General features: G+C 53.7%; 1 protein-coding gene across 4 annotated transcripts in view; it reads left to right on the forward strand.

The window, feature by feature from the left end:
• ABTB3 (ankyrin repeat and BTB domain containing 3) overlaps positions 1-16,663 on the forward strand; it is a 246,842-nt gene that overhangs the window by 189,313 nt on the left and 40,866 nt on the right. The gene's annotated exons all lie outside the window — the stretch shown is intronic.

A 16,663-nucleotide genomic window follows, 5' to 3' on the forward strand; every position in this document is an offset into this window, starting at 1 on the left:
CTCATCGAATCACTGTGAGATACACAGTTACAAAGCTGCTCATGATTGGGTTTCACTCCGACAATGTTCCAACACCCATCCCTCCACCTGTGCACATTTCCCACCGCCAATGTCCCACTTTTCCCTCCTATCCCCCACCCCAGCATGTCTCTATGGCAGACACTTTCTATTTTATTTTTCATTTTATTTTTATAAAGTTGTTCACAATATTTGATTACCTTCAGTATTCAGACACCAGTCTCACCACCATGACACCTTCCCACCACCGTACTTCCATCCCGAACCCCAAACCCTACCCCCAAAGCAGAACCGAAATCATTTATTTTGTATTGCTTGTTATGAATAATCCACTAAAAATGAGACCAAAAAAGTTTCTTAGAGGAAAGTGTGTGAAGATTGTTGTATTTCACCTAGAAGCCATTAAGCCCTTCTATAAGAGATTAGTGACAGGTTGTTAAAGGTTAAGCCTTGTGTGCTTATGTGTGTGTGTGTGTGTATGTGTTTATAAATATATTTCCCCCTAAGAGTGGTTGTGAGGCAGACACTTTCCTTTTTTCTCTCTCTCCCTTTATCCTTTGGGGCATTATGGTTTGCAATACAGATACTGATCATTTGGGGAGGGAAAGAAGGAGGAAAGAACAAATCACATGGGGGGCGAGGTGTGCTCAGTGGTAGAACCTTGCATGGGTGAAGCTCTGGGTTCAATCCCAGTACCATAAAAAAAAAAAAGGAAAAAAATGCTTCCTGGTGGATTTAGTACTAGCACTGAAACCCTTCGTACGTGCAAAACAGAAATACTGTCTTTGTGTGTGTCTAAAGGGCCCTTTTTCTGCTCCATGGTGAGACTGTGTTAAAATAAGGATGAGGAGGGCTGTAATAGCGCAGTGGGCAGGGCACTTGCCTTGTATGTGACCGACCTGGGTTCAATCCCCAGCACCCAGTATGGTCCCCAGAGCACTGCCAGGAGTGATCCCTGAGCACAGAGCCAGGAGTAAGCCCTGAGCACCATCAGGTGTTGCCCCAAAACAAAAACAAACAAAAAAACAGAAATTTTGAGAACAGGGGCGTTCTCAAGATCCTGCCTTAGCAACCAGCGGGACTGAGGGGCCACTAAAACCATGAGCTCGCACCTGGAAGTGATATTTTTGCAAGTCATTCTTTAATGTAGACCAGATTTTGAGGGCTCCCCATATGGGTAAGGTGGGGGTGGCTGGGTACAAATCTAGTAGGCTAGGACTTGAAAGAGCCGGGTCGTTAGTTCTGTCCTGGGCACCTTCGTGCTATTTATTCAGCCCCTGCTGGATGCAGCCACCCTGGTCCCACTCTGGCTCGGCTGCGTCTAGTGGGGGGCCCTGGGCAGTCTCCATCACCTCCCAGGGCTCGGCCCTGCCCCCTTATGGCACAGCTGCTTCATGGGATGGGGCACGGGGGGCGGGGCACAGGGATGGGGCACGGGGGGGGGGGTTCACGTGGGAGTCTCCCAGGTGGCACCACTGTGTGGGATCTGCGCCTTCATACCCTTCCCGGGGGTCCTGGGCGTGTTTCCAGGGGAACAGACTTTGTCCTCGGGTCCAGGTGGGGAATCCTGGGTCCAAAACCATGGCGCCAGGCGTCCAGCCGCTGAGCTGAGACTCTGGGGAGCTGAGCCCGAAGAGCAGGAGCTCAGGTTGGTGTCTCAGACACATCTGGGATGCTAATGCCCCCCCCACAACACACAGACCCTCGAGGGTTACAGGGACCCCAGGTCGGGATGACCCCACCGCCACCCATCTTGGAAGGGCCTCATGTGGCTGGCGTCCGTGACCTGCTTCCTACAAAGCTTCTGGGAGAAGGGGCCTGGGCGGGGCAGCCCCCGGTGTCCGGAGAGAGATGCTCCCCAGTGCTGCAGGACTTAGGCGCCAGGCCCCCCCGAATCTGAGTCTGTGGGGAAGGAGGGGCTTCAGCCGGTGACTCCTGTGGCTCAGGAGCAGCCAGGATGTGGGGGGAGTGGGCACAGGGGGCTTCTGCTTTGAGGGATGCTGGGTGGCAGCCCCCCTGGCCAGGGGTGTCACGGGGCAGCGAGGGAGACCTGGAGTCTCATGAGGCCCCGCCTTCCCCTCGGTCCCACCCACCGAATCCAGCCTGAGTCAATCTGGGTCCTCCCCCCACATTGCCCCGATGCTCCTCCCTGCCCCCCCTCGGCCGAGAATGAGCCCCTGGACTGAGCCAGGACTCTGCAGGGCCCTGGAAGGCGCCCCTGACACTCCCACCCTTTGAGTGCCCTTGTCCCCACTGCTCTTGGACAATAGCCCCCTGGCCCAGAGGGCAGCCCCACCTTCCTCTGACCCACAGAACCATGACCCCATGACCCCGTTAGAACCGCCACCCCTCCAGCCCCACCCCACCCCTGCCGCTGCCTTAGCACCCCCGGAAAAAGGGGAAACTGCCCACTCCCCGCCTGACCTCACTTCAGACATTTGGGGGCTCAGCTGTCCTCAGCGAAAGGGTCAGGGACCAGCCAGGGAGGCGGCCCCAGGAGTGGAACTGGTGAGAGAAACTCCCACAGGTCGTGCCCTGCACCCCCAGGGCGAGCCTGCTAGGAGCCCCAGGCCTGGCGGGGATGACAGGGAGGTGGCGAGGCCACGGTCCCCACAGGAAAAAAAAAAAGTGGCACTGCCATGAGTGACGCTGCGGGGGGGGGCAGGGGGAGGGGGCAGGGAGGGGCCTGGAACAATGCAGGGGGCAATAGTAGTGAGGGGGGAGAGGGGCAGTTGGGGGCACTTTCTACCTTCCACTTCAAGAAGGCAGATTTCCAGGGGGTCACTGAGTCTTTTTTTTTTTTTTGCGTCTTTGGGTCACACCCAGCATTGCTCAGGGGTTACTCCTGGCTCATGCACTCAGGAGTTACCCCTGGTGGTCCCCATATGGGGACCATACGGGATGCTGGGAATCAAACCCGGGTCGGCCGCGTGCAAGGCAAACGCCCTACTCGTTGTGCTATCACGCCAACCCCATTTTTTTAAAGGAACAATGGGGCAGTAGGCCCAGCAAGTGCAGGGGCGTCTGCAGTGAAAACCAGGCCGGGGGCAGGGGGCAGAGAGAGAGGGGTGGATGCCAAGGCCAGGTGGGGGGAACGTCTCCCCGCTCGGCAGGGCGTGCTGAGCCTCGGGATCTGTCAGCAATGAGAAGAACCCACCTGCTTTGACACAGCAGGACACCCAAACAGGAAGTGGGGTGGACGAGGGTCAAGGGTGACGCAGGAAGCGCCCGATGAACTTCTGTCTATTTAAAATCGTCCTCCCCAACCTGCCCGTGCCCCCCGCCCGAGAGCCCAATGTGCTGAGGAAGACCTGGGTTCCATCCCTGCCACCACACGGTCCCCCAAGCACCACCAGGAATGACACCCCCGCTTCCAGCACAGAGCCAGTCACCCCCAAACACCACTAGGGATAGCCCCCAAGACCAACATAAATTGATTTAAAAAAAAAATTGCTTCGCCAGTATCTTTCCCAGCTGTATTTGGGCTTACCTGTAGGGCTGCAGGTGGAGAAGATTCTAGAAGGAAGGGCCACCGGGAAAGGCTGCAGCCTGGAGACGCTGGTAGGCAGCAGAGGTGCAGAGGTGGCACCCAGCAGAGCGCTAACTCCTAAGGCTTGGAGGGGCTGCGGCCCAGCCCACGGTGGGCACAGAGCCCTGGGTGGGGCTGCGCGTGCCCAGGGAAAGGCTCGAAGAGGATGGGAAACCGGGCCCGAGCTCAGAGGAGCCGGAGAGCATGCCGCAGCCAACGCCAAGGAAAGGGATGGAGAGGGGGCACCCGAGCCTCGGGCTGCCAGGCGGGCAGCGAGGAGCCGCTGGACTTGGCAGCGAAGGAGCCATCGGCGTCTTTTCCAGCAGCCCGGTGTGGGCGGAAACCAGATTGCAGGCGACAGACCGTTTGCCAACACTCGGAGTTTGTTCTGAGCTTCCAGCGTGTTTGAAGCCAAACAGAAACACATTCGGTGCGCCCGGCCACACACAACTTCCTTTGAAAGGCGTCGTCGGGGGCTGCTTCTCGGCTGCCCAGCCAGCTGGCAGCGCATGGCCAGGCCGTTTGCCATACGGAATTTGGCTTTTGGCGGGGGGGGGACTGAGATTTTTATTTCTCTTCCTTAGCCCACTTTTTTGAGTCTGTGAGATTTCTGCCCCTGGGTAACTTACTGCCTACGCTCCCAGCAGGAGACGCGTCCCCAAGACTAGCTTCAAATATTGGTCACGCAGGAGCAGTCGCTTCCCCTAGCAAGAGGGAAGTCAGAAGAGAAGTCGGAACATCCAGACTCCCAAGCACTCTGGGCAGAGCCCCGAGCAAGTGCTTGGTTTGCAGCGACATCCCGCTCTACCTGGCACTTTCTGCAAGAGGACAAGAGCTAATTTCCTTTGGTGGCCGGGGGATGGGGGGGTTGTGTGTGTAAGGTGCATTTGGGGGTGCAGGATGGACCACACCCAGCGAAGTTCAGGCATGCTTCCTGGTGCCCAGGACTCACCCCTGGTGATGCCCAGGATCCATCTCTTTCGTTTTCCAGTCAAATTTTGTTTAGTTTTTGCCACACCCGGCACTCAGGGCTTTCTCCTAGCTCTGTGTTCAAGGGCCACCCCTAGTGGTGATGGAAGTGTGGGCAGAGGAGTGGAGGTGGGGGAAGCACAGGATAGGGGGGTGGTGGGGGAGGACCTATGTCGTGCCAGGGATTGAACTGGGGTTGGCCACATGCAAGGCAAGCTCCTTAAATCCTGTACCATCTCTCGGGCCCTAGAAAGAAACATTTCTTGGGGGCTGGAGCAATAGCACAGCGGGTAGGGTGTTTGCCTTGCACTCGGCCAACCCAGGTTCGATTCCCAGCATCCCCTATGGTCCCCCGAGCACTGCCAGGAGTAATTCCTGAGTACATGAGCCAGGAGTAACCCCTGTGCATCACCAGGTATGACCCCAAAAAGCAAAAAAAAAAAAGATTTCCCATTTTGAATAGATACACATACACACACACACACACACACACACACACACACACAAACACACACACGTGTATGAGCATCATCCTTCCAGAACAAGCAAGAACCTTTAGCTACAAAAAGCATTAGTGATTGCTTCTCACTGGCAGCTGTGAGGGGGCCGGGCCTCAGCAGGGCAAGGTAGAGGGTGCCCAGGTGCTGGTACCGGGCTGATCTGCAGCCACAGTCTCCTTCCTGGGTGCAGGGCCGCTCCCCGTGGCAACCCCCCAGCCCATCATCCAAGACTGCGGCAGCTGGATTGGCCTTGGAGCCTGGTCCCCATCTGAGATCCAAAATATGGAAACCCAGCTCCCCCCAGATCCCCCCTCACTCATCACTGGGGCTATAACACAGCGCTGGGGAGCCCCAGGGACCGAGGGACCAATCCATGAGTGCGGGGGGAACTCTGCTCTCAGTATTTGGGACATATGTGCCATTTTTTCCAAAGTGAACCTACCCCTCATGGGTCCATGAAACTACCCCAGGTCGACACATTCGTGGCTCTGCGCACGGTTTTCTCCAGTGGCTGCATGTTATATATGTTGTTATGTATGTATGAGTGGTTGTGATGTTCTTTCTTGGGGGTGGGGGGTGGAGGACATGGAGGAGCAGGAAACTGAGGCATACTGGTGGTAACACGTGGGGTTTCAAATCATGCCCTCTCCTCTGTCGTACACAGACCTGGCAGGAAGCTTGCTGTCAAGAACCTTCTTTTTTTTCCTATTGACTTTCTTTTTATTGAATCACCATGAGATACACAAAGTTGTTCATGATTGGGTCTCCCTCATACAATGTTCCAACACCCGTCCCTTCACCAGTGTACATTTCCCACCACCAATGTCTGCAGTTTCCCTCCTGCCCATCCCCCCTCCCCCACAGCTCCTCCTCTTTCTCTTCCTCTTCCTCTTTCTCTTCTTCTTCCTCTTCTTCTTCCTCTTCTTCTTCTTTCTTCCTTCTTCTTCCTTCTTCCTTCTCCTCCTCCTCCTCCTCCCCCTCCTTCCCCTTCTCCTCCTCCTCCTCCTCCTCCTCCTCCTCCTCCTCCTCCTCCTCCTCCTCCTTCTTCTCCTCCCTCTCCCTTCTCCCCTCTTTCCTCTCTCTTTTTCCTTTCAGGCACTGTGGTTTGCAGCTGTTGCTGACAGGGTGTCCTCACTCTGCCTGCCGTTGTCAGAGTGGCCCCTTCTCTGTCCTAATTGCCCTCCTCCTCCCTCTTTGTGACTTCTTGAGTCAACACCCTCTGGGCCAGGTCACTCCTTTCAGTGTCTGCTCTGCTCCTTTCCACTGTGATCCCAGCCTATGGGGATATGGTGAGGGGGTGGTGACAGTCCCTCTCCTCTAATACCCGAAGAAGCCAGGGCTCAGGAGATTTGAATTCGAACCGTCTGAATCGAAATCACGTCTCTCTAGCTCCAAAGCTTAAGTTCTTACCAAAATCACCACGACCACCACCACCATCCCCCAGAGAAGCAGCTTCTGTGGGAGAATCAGTATTGAAGCATGTGCATGCAGATTGGAAGACCCCGTCTCGGCCTTAGCTCCCTGAGGCATGCCTGTGCCTTAGCCTCTGTGTCTGGTCGGCCTTGTAGGTCTTACCCGGTGCCAAGGACCTCACTGTAGCACTGTATCACTGCCATCCCTTTGCTCATTGATTTGCTCGAGCGGGCACCAGTAACGTCTCCATTGTGAGACTTTTTGTTACTATTTTTGACATATCGAGTATGCCACGGGGAGCTTGCCAGGCTCTGCCATGCGGGCAGGCGAGAGGGATGGAGGAATCGAACCTGGGTCGGCCCCATGCAAGGCAAACGCCCTACCCACTGTGCTATCACTCCAGCCCTCCAAGGACCTCAGAAGAGATCAAATGCAGAGCTCATCTCTCAGATGGCCATGAAATCGATGAACAGTGCATCAACTCATTTGTGACCCTGAAACATGCCACTCAGACTCACGCCCAGGGCCAGCGGGCTAGCTCGGGGAGATGAACATATACGCTGCCTACAGGGGGCCTGGGTTCAACCCCCGGCACAGCTTGGTCCCCTGGACTCTGCCAGGAGCAACCCCTAAGCACAGAGCTGGGCATGACCCCCACACTGAAAAAAATGTGGGGAGAATTGGGAGAACCCCATCTCGTACCATAGGAGACGTTCTTCCCCCTTTCCCCTTCTTTCTGTTCTCTTAAATAAAACCTTTGTCTGAATTCAGTCACTGTGACTGAAAAAAATAATTTTTTTCAAAATCAAAACAACATCTAGGTGTGTTTTCTCGTGCCCTTCGAATTGGCAGACGTGCCTGTCAGATGCTGAGAGCAGGGAGGAGTCTCGAACTGGGGGAGACGCGAGTCCACCTGCAAAGCCACTCTTTTTTTTTCTTTTTGGGTCACACCCGGCGATGCACAGGGGTCACTCCTGGCTCATGCACTCAGGAATCACCCCTGGCGGTGCTCAGGGGACCATATGGGATGCTGGGATTCGAACCCGGGTCGGCCGCGTGCAAGGCAAACACCCTACCTGCTGTGCTAGCACTCCAGCCCCCAACAGAGCCACTCTTTAACCACAGGGTAGGTCAGTACCCCAGAGACCCCCTTCCATCCGGAAATGGGGGGCTTGTGTCTGGCAGTAGTGTTTGGAACAGCAGAACGAGGTCGAGAAAGAAGCTCCCTGTCTGCAGGTGGATGGGTGAGAAGAGTGTGTCTTTCTGTTCAGTGCTATCCCAGGTGACCGTGACAATAAATGAGGTAGAGCACCGGTTTATTACATAGGTAAGTCTCCAAAGCATAATGCTATGTTTTTTCAATAAAACTATTGGCAAACAAACCAATTGAGGCCAGAGCCACTTTGTCAGTATTATGGCACTGACATAGTTTACCAACTTGCAAAACAGTCTCTGTAATATTAGGAACTCGCCCAAGTCGTAGGAGGCATAAATCAGACACAGGGATGGTGAATTTGGACTGAGGACACTCTTGGGAAGGCAGAATTGGTGATGGAATCAGGGTGGGATGGGGCCTTTGGGGGGATGGGACGGGGGTCTTCGGGGTGATGGTGCTCTTGTCTTCTCAGCAGTATTGAGCAGAGAGCGACTCAGTGGTCATTCTAGTCTGCCTAATCCGTGAAAAACTGAAGATGTGGAGCCACTGTTTGAGGCCCAGCTTGCTTCTGGGATTGCACTCAATATTTTAAAAAAGAAAAGCTGGTGGTTCAATAAATTCGGGAAACACAAACTGAAATAAAATTTAGCAGACTTTAAACAGAAAGTGTCCCTGTGCCTTTAAGATCCAGTGTTGGTTGTAAAATCCCACAGAGGTCATGCCATTTAAATATTTTACCATACGTGGGGAGCTTAGGGTCGATAAGCTCTACCACCTATTTCTGTAAATGAAGTTGAATGCGCATGTGGCCATGCCTGTTAATTTAGTATTGTCCTCGGCTGCTTCCCACCGCAGTGGCGGAGTTGACAAGTCTAGACAGAGACCATATGGTCCACGAAGCAGAAGCTACTTACTCTTTAGCTCTTTACAGAAAAAGACATGAAAGCAGCATCGAGCATCTTAGAGGATGATGTTCTGAGAACAAATTTTGGTACTAGGATGTCGGGGCTTTGCCCTTCTGTCTCAGGAATTGGTGTGTCAACTTGTGGAAAGTGTCATAAGAGAGAGCCCTGGTCCTGTGTGGAGTCCTGAGCCCATACCATCCCTGAAGGCTGACATGTTTGCTTACATCAGCGTGTCTCAGCCAGCACACACCTAGCACTTCCTTTGTTGTACAAATCATTCGAAAGCCAATTGTGGAATAGATTTGTTAATATACAGAAGTTTTCATTATAGAGCCCAGAACAATAATTAAGCCAGTAGGGTGCTTGCTTTGCACGGTGACAGACCCAGCATCCCATATGGTCCCCCAAGCCTGCCAGGAGTGACCCCTGAGTGCAGAGCCAGGAGTAAGCCCCGAGAACTGCTGGGTGTGGCCCAGAAACAACAAGGAAAAGTGTTCATTACTATTCTTTAGAAGTAACAGTCACCAAAGTACCTGTGGCTTGGATAAGATCATCATCATCATCATCATCATCATCATCATTATCATCATCATCATGATTTTTTTAATGGAGAAAATATTTCATGTTCATGAACTGTAATGATAAGCGTTTTTTTAAGTTGCCATACTGTCTAATGCAAGCAATAGAGTCAATATAACACCTGTCAAAATCCTATTAGCATTTTTTTAATTGAGTCAATGTGAGAACAGTTACAGGGCTCTTAGGATTGGGTCTCAGTCATACTATTCTCAAACACCCTTCCCTTCACCAGTGCACATGTTTCACCACCAATAACCCCAGTATACCCCCTCCTCCCATTCCCCTATCTGCTTGTGTGGCAGATGATTTTCACTTTACTCTTTCCTTACTTTGATTACATTCAATTTTTGACAGGAAACTCACTATCATTATTTGGAGTTTTTTCCCCCAACAGTCAGACCTGTCGGAATGGCATCGTTAGATTGTATGTTTTCTATTGTTGGTAACAAAGATCATATGATGTTGCACAGTCGCGAAAGCGGCCGCCCAGATTTGGATTTCTGGTATTAAGTCCAGAGGTATTTCTGCCAGCAGCCGCTGCATTCCGAGATTGATTTCTGTGGCGCTGGGCTCATGGCTATTCAGGAGCAGAGAGGAGCTGTACATGGGTGACCGCTCGGGGTCTCATTTGGGCAGGAGGTAGGGCCGGTTCTGCCTCCCCCATCGCAAGATTCCCCATGCATCCTGTCCCATCACTGCAAACTCCTACCTCTCTGTCCAATTGGTTCTGAACAGTGGTGGTCGCCATGCTGTCCATCGGGTAAAAGGCCAAGGGACAGAAACCCTTCCCAGCCCGGAGCTGCACAGGGCTGTAGCTTAGTTCAGAGTCCAGGAGTATATCTGCCAGCAGCCGCTGCATTTCTGAGATTGGTTTCTGTGCCTCTGGGATAATGGATGCTCAGGGCTGGTGGAGCCATTCCTGAGCAAATATTTCGTGTATCAGGAAAGGTCACGCAGCCGCATTAGCGGCCGCACAGTTTGGAGATGTCCCAGTCCCGCACACCGGAGCCATGTTAGTAGAAGCTCAGTGTCGCCGGGGTTCCATCTGGAGAAGGCGTGCTGGCTGTACCTTTTCCGTCTAGCACCCCATTGTTGTTGGCGCGGTCTGGGGTCCGGAACAATCTCCGGCTTGCAGTGCCTTCCAGAATAGCCCGGATTCTTCACTGTTGATTGTGGCAAGATGGCACCGAGGGTGGGTCGAGGGCGTGACTTCCGGCGGCCGGGGCGAATTGGAAACTGGGCTGGCGCCGCCCCATTCCAGTGCCCCCCTGCTGTTTGGAGATGTCCTAGTCCCTCATCATCATGATCTTATCCAAGCATCATCATCATCATCATCATCATCATCATCATCATCATCATCATCCCGTTGATCATGGAATTCCTCAAGTAGTCTCAGTAACGTCTGCATTCGCCCTAGCCCTGAGATTTTAGAAGTCTCTCATTACTCGTCCTTTCCAATGGTGCCACATTAGAGGCTCCTTCAGGGTCAGGGGAATGAGATCCACCATTGTTACTGGTTTTGGCATATGAATACGACATGGGGAGTTTGTGAGGCTTTCCCATGTGGGCAGGAGACTCTCTCAATAGCTTGCCAGGTTCTCACAGAGGACACCGGGAGCAGTCCCTGGGTGTCACTGCTTAGCTACTGGCAAATGGGGAATCTGGGCAGAAGAGGCCCAGTCCTGGTCTGAGCAGGTTTGGAGGTCTCAGCCCTGGGTCCCACACACCTGGGTTCCTCTGCCGGTTCCTTCATACGTGAGGCTCGTCCAAACATGTGGAGAGGGTCCTTGAGCATGGCTGTGGCTAGGCTCCAGAGGTCTTCAGCCACGGGAGCTCTGCTTGGGCAGAGAGGGAAACTGAAGCCCACCTCCTCCGAGAGGCCCTGGGGAAGACAGCCAGGTGCAGGGGCAAGAGATTGTGCATCGCTCTTTTCCGAGAGCTTGGTTTTATAGTCTCTGGATGTTGGCCGTTGGTGGGATTACATGGATAAGATAGAAGCTTTAAATTTTAGATAAGATAGGAGTTTAAAGTACTTCCTCATGTCACAATCCAAGAATAAACAGTCCCAGACTGGTGACCACTCCAGGTTAGGGACTCGTGCCTTCTTGCTGGTCTACCCACCCCAGTCACCCAGGATTATCTCTAGGAAGAAAGAAGAATTGAAAGTGCTCCAGAGTTCCCCTGACTTTCTATTGGTTAGCACTTAGTCATGTGACCATAAGTAGCTGCAAGGGAATCTGGGAAATGTAGTCTTTATCTAGGCAGCCATGTATCCAGCTAAAAATTCAATCCAGTCCACCAAAAATGCAGGAGAAAAGGGATTGTGAAGGGCAAACAACCCGTTACTGCTGAGAGTGGATCCATTAAGGGCTTACCCAGACCAAGTGTGACACTTTTCTCTGAGGTTAGGCTTCATTTTTTTTCCTCTTTTAAAAAAATAAAATATAAAATCATGGTACCCGAGCAATAAACTTACAATGCTGCTGAATTATTTGTACTCAAAATAGCACAGCAACATAATCCAGTTAGGAACATCTACTTTCATTATTCTGGGTGTTTGCAGCCGTTGCTTTTGAGAATTTTATTTTATTTATTTGAACAGATCCAGAATTGGGCGGGGGCGGTGTTAATAATGAGTTTTGTCAATAATTGGGAATCTACTTGTAAGTATGAGAAGGGCACCAGGCCTCTAATTGTCTATAGAAACAGAACATCTGAAGGAGGACCCAGAATCATAGTTTCTTTACCTTCCCCATGGCAGGCTTAATGAACTGGTTCTTTCCTCTACTTTAATGACAGCATTAAACAGCAAGTGGGCACAATTTTTGGACAGAGATTTCTCTTAGGAACTTTTCAAGCATTTTATGTTCCATTTGCTGCAACAATATTATTTTTTCCCCTCCTAGAAGCGTGCACCGAGGTTGTGGTGCCACATCCAATAGCACGAAACAGTCTCGGTTTGTTCTGCTTTGCTCTACACCAAAGGGAAAAAACAAAAAAAAAAAAAGGAAAGCATCCATCAGAGGATCTGCTGCCTAGGAAAGGGGGTTTGCTTTTCTTGGGAACGGGTGTGGAGGAGGAAGGCCAGGGGCCAGTCTCCGAGTCAGCTCCGGAGTGCTCTGATTGGTCCGTTTCAGGAGTCATTTCTGAAGGCACCCTGATGTTGTCACGCTGCCAGAATCCCGTAAGGGGAATGGCCTGGTCTGAAAAGAGGCGCTGCAGGGAAAATGTGATTTCCAGGGTGTCTCCACCTCGGCCCTCTTGGCACTGGGGGCTGGATAATTCTTTGTGCTGAGGCTCTCCAGAGTTCTGTGAGGTGGACAGCGGATCCCTCACTCCTAGTGGCATTCCGTAGTCGTGCCAGCCAGGAGCGTGTCCAGATGGAGGGCTGGTGAGGTGGTGACAGTCTCTGCCCTGCACGAGCCCCGGCAAGCCTGTGTCCCGCGCCTTCGGCAGCCTTGATTGCCCCCTTGCAGTGGCCCTCCGCAGGTATGGAGCTGGCGTCTGGGGTTCGCGAAGCTGCAGCTGTTCTCGGGGGCATGTCTCTGGCTTTCCACTTGAGGGCAAGCCGGGTACGGTGGAGAGAGTTGAGAGAGAGAACTCGGGCGGGGAGACGGCTGGGAGGTAGAGCGGATGGCTGGCACCCGCAGACCCTGGGGCCAGTTCACATGGTCTCAAAGCAATGCCAGGGTGGTTCTGGTGGCCCCAGTGCTGCTGAGCCCAGGAGATACTGGGCCGAGCACTGCTTGGGAGATCCGATGGCAGCTGCTAGAGGTCCTTTAAGCCTACGGCTGGGAATTTTCTTTTTCTTTGGCACCCGGCCCAGTACCAGACCTCCACCAGCTACCTGGGAAGCGTTTGAATAATTGAACAGTAGATGGAGGAAGACCTTTGTTAGCCCAGAGAGCCAGTGGAGGGAGTGGGGTGGGCAGAGCAGGGGTAGCCTGCGGGATTCACTCAGCCCCCAAGCGATGCCAGGACAAGCACTAAGCGCAGAGCTGGGACTTGCCCCATCGCACCCAGAGCATGGGGTGTGCCTCTACCCCTCGCGGAAAAAAGCAGCTCACTGTTTTAGTGGTGCAATTGCTCTACAACTATAAAACAATGACTTCGAAAAATAATAATAGAAATAAGCCAGGCACTTGCCTTGCATGCTATTGACTCTGGTTTGATCCTGGTCCTGCATACGGCCCCCTGAGCACCGCCAGAAGTGAGCCCTAAGCATAGAGTCGGAGTGAGCACTGAACACAGAGTCAGGGGCGTGCCATGAGCCCCACTGCGTGTGGCCCAACCCCCACCCCCAAACAAAACAAAAGAAAAATCATGGAAAAAGCTGCCGGGTTCAAATCTCAACCCCACCACTTGGCTGGCTCTGGAACCTGGGAACCTTAGCCTGTCTGGGATGACATTATTTTGGAGAGTTAACGTACGAATTTCTCTGAGCACTGTGCCGGGTGTGGCCCCAGAACAACAACAACAACAAAACCCTCTGCCCCCCAAAAAAGTACAAATTTATAGGTACTATGTTTGCATCTTCAGATCTGTCTTACACATGTCTGTGTATAAATTTTGCATGTTTTAACATTGCATATAGATGTATGCACATGCACCCACCCAGTACCTGCCAGGTACCTGCTGGAGTAAGAAAATACCTCTGCAATATCCCTAGAGAGGAGCGGAAAACAGTTCCTTGTACACAGGAAATGTTACCTGGGTAACATTTACTCAGGTTATTGTTGCTCCTGTGATTGCCGAGAAACCGTGTGATGTTCTGAGCGTGGAAACCCCTGTGGGCCTTGCTCGGTGCTCGGTGCTCGGTGCTGCCGGGAGTGCAGGAGCTGCATTCAGGAAGATGCATCAGGTAGGGGTCCTGCAGGATCCGGCTGCAGTTTCCCGCCTCTCTACCTCGGGGTCCACACTCAGAACCATGATCGAGTGAGCCTGGTAGATGGAAGGCCATGGGGGTGGCTGGGCGTGGTGCACCCCCCCCCCCATGAACGTGATTCCCAAGTGTCCTCAGAGCCCACAGCAGCCGCGGGCCTCGCAGGGCCAGCCTCGCTCAAAGTGCTCGCTCGTGGTTGCCTGACCAGTGGGTGTGGCCTCTCTCCAGCAGGCTGGAAAGCAGAGAGCTGAGAAGGGGCTCCACGGGACACCCCACAGCCGTGAGACCCCCACTCAGGTCCCCTCCATCACCCAGCTGCCCGCCCTGTGTGCACACTCTGGACACGCTCTTCCGGAGTCAGCAGAGTCCCGTGAACTAAACCCAGGACTGTCTCCTCCTCATACTCGACCTCTGTTGGACTCACAGATTTAAACGTATCTAGAGAGTAGAAATCAGGAGATGGAGAACGCAGCGAGCTGGCCCTTTAAGTCCCAGGAAGGCAGGTTGGCACCCAGACCCCTTTTGGGAGGACCCCAAGCCTGGTCGTTCTCAGCTGCAGGGGGCGCTCCAGAGCACTGCGGCTTTAGGAAAAGCCATGTGTGTTTTCTTCCTCCCTTCCCTGCGGGATGGCTCAGCCAATGCATCGCTGTCCTCCAGCCTCGAGTCCTTCCATCTGGCTGCTCCGAACTCCTGCTGGGCCAGGAGTCAGCCCCAGTGACTTATTTGAAAAAAAAAATCTTTTGGGTGAGGGTGTCAGCATTGGGGCCACACCCAGCAGTGCTCAGGGCTTACTCCTGGCTCTGTGCTCAGGGACCGCATGGGATGCCCGGGATCGAACCCGAATCAGTCATCTACTAGACAAGTGCCTTGCCCCAGGACACGCTGCCCACCTTAAAAAAAAAAAAATGAAGTGTGCCTGTGACACAGTCACACCTGCCTGTTCCCAAGTCCCCACAGCAGACCTGACTGACTCGGGACAACCGAGACCATCTCGCCTGCAGTGTGAAGCCGTTACTGTGTCACCAGGAGGGAGAAGTCGGCAGGGCTCACCGCACCTCAGGGACCTCACAGGGTCCAGCGGGGCCTTGGTGGGCCTGGAGCCCCTGGCCCTCACGCTGGGAGGGAGCCGTGCGGGAGGCCAGAGTGGCTCGTGCTGGGAATCGGGGTCCCACGGGGCCGGGGCAGGCCGTGGGGGTCTGGTGACAGAGCCAACAAGTGCTGGAGAACCGGATGTGGCTGCGAGGGAAGGAGAGTCCAGGGGTGTCGTTTCCAGAGGTGTGAAAACCGGGGGACACGTTCCAAGGGTGGAGTGAGGGTGCCCCCGAACAAGTACCATGTTGGACACGCTCAGTGTAGATGTCAAAGGCATCCAGAGGTGGCTCCAAGAGGTGGGGGCGACCTGGGCACCCCAGCAGGGCCAGGAGCCACCCCGGTCTGTCCTGGGCCTCCACACGCCAGTCCGGGTCACATGCTTCCTTCGCTCTGGAAGGGGCTCCTGTGTTCCCACACCGGCCAGGGGAGGCTGTGTGCATGATCTCACAGCGGGCCATGTTCCTGGGCGTCAGCTCCCTGGGAGACCCCAGCCCATGCCCCTGCGCAGGGCCAGAGAGGGACAGACGGGCAGACAGCAGCACACGGACCTTGGATCGCGAAACTGAGCTGACCGCCAGGAAGGTCTGGAAGTGACACAGGGATGGCGGGGAGCATCGGGGCCACTGTGGACCGAGGCCCAGTAACAGAGCGGGAGGGCCGTCACGTGGGTGTTTGCACTGGCGTGGCCATGTTAGCTCAGCTACAAAACAAACAAAAACTTTTTAATCAGCTTCTTTCAATAAAAAGTATTATCACCCTCATCCCAGTGCCTACAATTTCCTCGCATTTGTCCCTTTTTAATTGAGATCAAGGACTTCTGTGGCTGGAAAACAATCTCCGGGCACTCGTCGAGCACTCACTGGCTCTCCACACAGTGCTCATACTGCAGTGCTCCCCCATGTCCAAGCACATGGAGTCTAGCTGACTTGGCGGGCAACAGTCAGGACGGGGAGAGCAGAGGGGCTCGGAGAGTCGGCCAGGGAAGGGGCAGGCTCAGAACTGCAGCTCTTGCCTCTCGGCTCCGAGGAGGCTCCTGCCGGGAAGGCGGTCACCTCTGGGAGTGGGGTGGGCTGCAGGTCTTCCTCACTGTGAGTTACATCTCATACTCCCCCACAGGCTCGCATGCACACACACACATGTACACACACACACATGCTCACACATGCATGTAAACATTCATGCTGACATGCATTCACACAGTCACAGCGCACTCACACAGGTACACGCACACACATACACATACGGACAGACACTCATGCTCACACTTGCACTCACACACAGTCATATGCTCACACACTTGCCCATTCAGGCACATGCATACTCATGCTTACATAGACATACAAACACTCATGCTCTCACACGCTCACACATACATCACATGCAGGCATGCACACTCACATGTGCACACACCCATGTGGACATGCACACGCTCACACGTCCACATGTACACACACGCTCACATACACAGACATGCTCACATGCACACACACACTTTTTGTACTCAAGTGCTCATGCTCCCACATGCACACAGGGTCACACCCACTCACGCATGCCCCCTCGGTGGGGTCAGGGAGATGCTCACTGGGCTGAGCGAACACTTTGACGTGGGTGACCCAGGTT

Source organism: Sorex araneus, chromosome 10 (genome assembly GCF_027595985.1).
Source record: "Sorex araneus isolate mSorAra2 chromosome 10, mSorAra2.pri, whole genome shotgun sequence".
In the NCBI taxonomy this organism is placed as follows: domain Eukaryota; kingdom Metazoa; phylum Chordata; class Mammalia; order Eulipotyphla; family Soricidae; genus Sorex; species Sorex araneus.